Source organism: Papaver somniferum, unplaced genomic scaffold (genome assembly GCF_003573695.1).
Source record: "Papaver somniferum cultivar HN1 unplaced genomic scaffold, ASM357369v1 unplaced-scaffold_137, whole genome shotgun sequence".
NCBI classification, from domain to species: Eukaryota; Viridiplantae; Streptophyta; class Magnoliopsida; order Ranunculales; family Papaveraceae; genus Papaver; species Papaver somniferum.
This window is the reverse complement of record NW_020622934.1, coordinates 17087687-17090674: the sequence shown is the minus strand read 5'-3', so window position 1 is coordinate 17090674 and position 2988 is coordinate 17087687. Positions and strand designations below refer to the sequence as shown.

General features: G+C 36.2%; 1 long non-coding RNA gene across 1 annotated transcript; it reads left to right on the top strand.

Annotated features, from left to right (window-relative positions):
- The first annotated feature begins 225 nt into the window (after positions 1–225).
- Positions 226–2783, top strand: LOC113334991. The gene is made up of 4 exons (XR_003353088.1): positions 226–500; positions 574–668; positions 759–831; positions 2384–2783. It is a non-coding gene; the product is annotated as an uncharacterized LOC113334991 (long non-coding RNA).
- Positions 2784–2988: the final 205 nt, after the last annotated feature.

Sequence of the window (2988 nt, the reverse complement as noted above, 5' to 3'; positions counted from 1 at the left end):
TGACCATAACTAATTTTACAATACCTAGATAACAAGAATATATACTCTATAACTGCATATATACACACCATAAGTGTCAAGATACTCAAATATCTTAACATTGGGTTCTAAAGAAAATGAATTCATGTAAGAAAATGATAATAGCCACACGTACACACGTACAGGTGTCGATAGCATATACACCCCGCTCTCTTGATTAGGTGCCTTCAGCGCACAAGTTCTTAACAGATTACACGAGTGATTCACAACATTCTCGTAACTGTAACAGAAAACTGATTAGCATATCACTACTAGCTAGCCCTAGTTTTTTTTTTCCCGGGGATTGAAGATGAAAATTCCAGTTTATACTAGAAAGAGCATCTAATCTAAGATGATTGATTCATTTGACAAGATCAATTCTAACTTCGTTGTTCTTCAATTTTTCCAATTCGAATTAGTAGTATACCAGCAGAGTATTGTGAATTCGAAAACGCCCATGAAGTCTGCTGTCATCTTTAAAGGTGCTAATCACAATAAATCCCCAAATCTCTCTTCTTTTTTTGCTGTTTTGTGATTTGTATTGTTTATATGCAGATGGGAATGAAGTCGACAATGTAGCAGAGAAGCTTAACGGGTTAAGATCGCTTCAGGTACTGCTAATGATGGAGATGTTCTTCCAACTTCTAAAGGTAATAGGGATTTTACTTTAATGGGTTTTGAGTTAATTTTTGTGATCAATTAGGTTTTAGGGTTTTTGATGGGGTGTGTGTCTTCTGTAGAGGGAAGTTCAACATGAAAAAAAGAAGTAAAGAAACGTCTTCCTGATGCAGTGGTTAAGAAGAATGTAACTATGTAAGTTTTTTTTTCTTTCCCTGCCAAAGTCTAATTTGATTGATACATCAGGAAACACTTTTTGTTGGTATGTTGTGAGGTTTCAGTTTGGGCTCATTAAGCTTATGTGAATGCAACTTTTAAGCAACCAGCTTTGATCTGATTTGCCTAATTCTAATTGTGAACTTTGGTAAGTCCTGGAAGGGTAGATGGGGAAGGAAGGAGGGGTTGAAAGGATTTATATTCCTTACTGATCTGCTTAATATACTTTTGGGAGTGAAGCTGATTAGGGGGATAATTATATGTTGAAGTTGATTTATGTGGTCCTTTGAGTCTTTTGCAAAATTTGGATCAATGTCGTCTGCAAATGTTGATGTTATTATTAAGAGGCTAGCTGGAAATCAGTGAAGTTTGGTTTTTGTTTTTTTTCTGATTGAACGTTTTTTTTCTTAATTGAACCGATCTGGAGGCTCAATCAGACTATGAGGTTAGGCGATTACTGTATGACTGCCATAGGGTATATCCAGTCATTGCCACTAGGTATTCAAATATGGTTCAAGAGGTGAACTAATTTGATCGTGTGAGCACAGGAGAAGTAGGCTAACTGTGAAGAATTTGTTTCTTGGATGTAGTTCTGTATCCATCTCTATATTCGTCTACATTTTAAAACATGGTTCTTGTGTTCCCTTTCTATGGATACAGTGTCTCATTCTAAACCATCACTCTTCACATATTCCATGAGATAATTGTCAATGTCAAAATATCTATCTTGGTCATACTTTTTTGCTGTGTAGGTATCATATTTATCTGTTTTCTCAGTGTAAGCAATATCTATCTTGGTCACGGAACCCACCACCTAGGGGTTTCAGGTTCTGGTGATGTAGAACTGAATATTTTGGGCCGCTTTTTGCAATACATTTACCTTTGTTTCTCTTAATGATGTTTATTTTAAGTGAACACCCTTTTTTAACTCTGCCATTGTAAATGATATATCATTTATTTGCCGGTCCCAAGCACGGAAAAAGGAGGAGGGAAGAAGGAAGTCACTATCATTTTAGAGTTTACATTCTGTGTCAGGTTTAGTGTTAACATTAAGTTTTATGTCTCAGATTTGAAATCTAGGGGCTGGGTTTCTTCTGCAATTTGGAATCTTGGATCTAACTTTGCTTCATTTTCTGCAATTAAGAATTACTAATTTATTTCTTTATGCGCTGTAAGTACTCTGTTGATGTTCTTAGTGTTCATACTGCGTCGATGCTTAAATTTCTGTGATCTTTTTTTGCAGTAAAATATGCATACTATGGTTCCTTCATCTCAGAGGATTATACATTTGATCCAAAATATCGCTGACCTACTTACTCCTTTATACATCCAAATTTATTAAATATCAACTAATCTAAGAATGTTACATCCAAATTTAAGATTTTGCATCAACTGTCGATTTTCTCTAATTAAAATGTGTTTTGATTTGCTGTTTGTGTTATTTCTTTGGCATGGCTCACCAGAGTATACGGAAGGATATTATGGTAAGCTATTTACTCTAATGATTCTTCGTTTCACTGAATGTTCATAGGGACTCATTGGAATCTCCCACCAACAAGCCCTGGCGCAAGTTACAGCTGAAGCTTCAGAGGCGCATACCTGAGCTGAACATCCATTTTCCGCAGCTCCTTCCGCGGTCTCCTCCACAACAGATCTCAATTTCCAAATCAGACCAGAGAAACAAACACAGTAGTTACGTTGGAGGTTTCTCATTAAAAGCGTGCTTAATGTATACTACTTGTTTTCCATATATGCTGCCAAATAGTGACAGTTGAATTCAGATCTTGTTTGGGAGTACTAGAGTTATACATTGAAATGCAGGGAAGGCAAGTTATCTCTGCGATGCAATTTGCGGTAGAAGTTCATCCAATATGCATCAAATTGTGTTCCATGACTTACAAAGTGATAGTAAAGCTGAACATAACTTACAAAACCATAAATATAGAAGTGTCTAGAGTGATTGATGATTTAGTCTTGCACCCAAAATGTGCGAGTTCGGATCAAGGGATTTTTTCCTGTGCTACATATCTTATTAGCAAACACTAAATTTTGGACATCCCAAAGATGAAAGAACTACATAGATTTTGCGAAACAGGACAGCGTACATCCAAACAAGACCTCCATCTGACACATTCA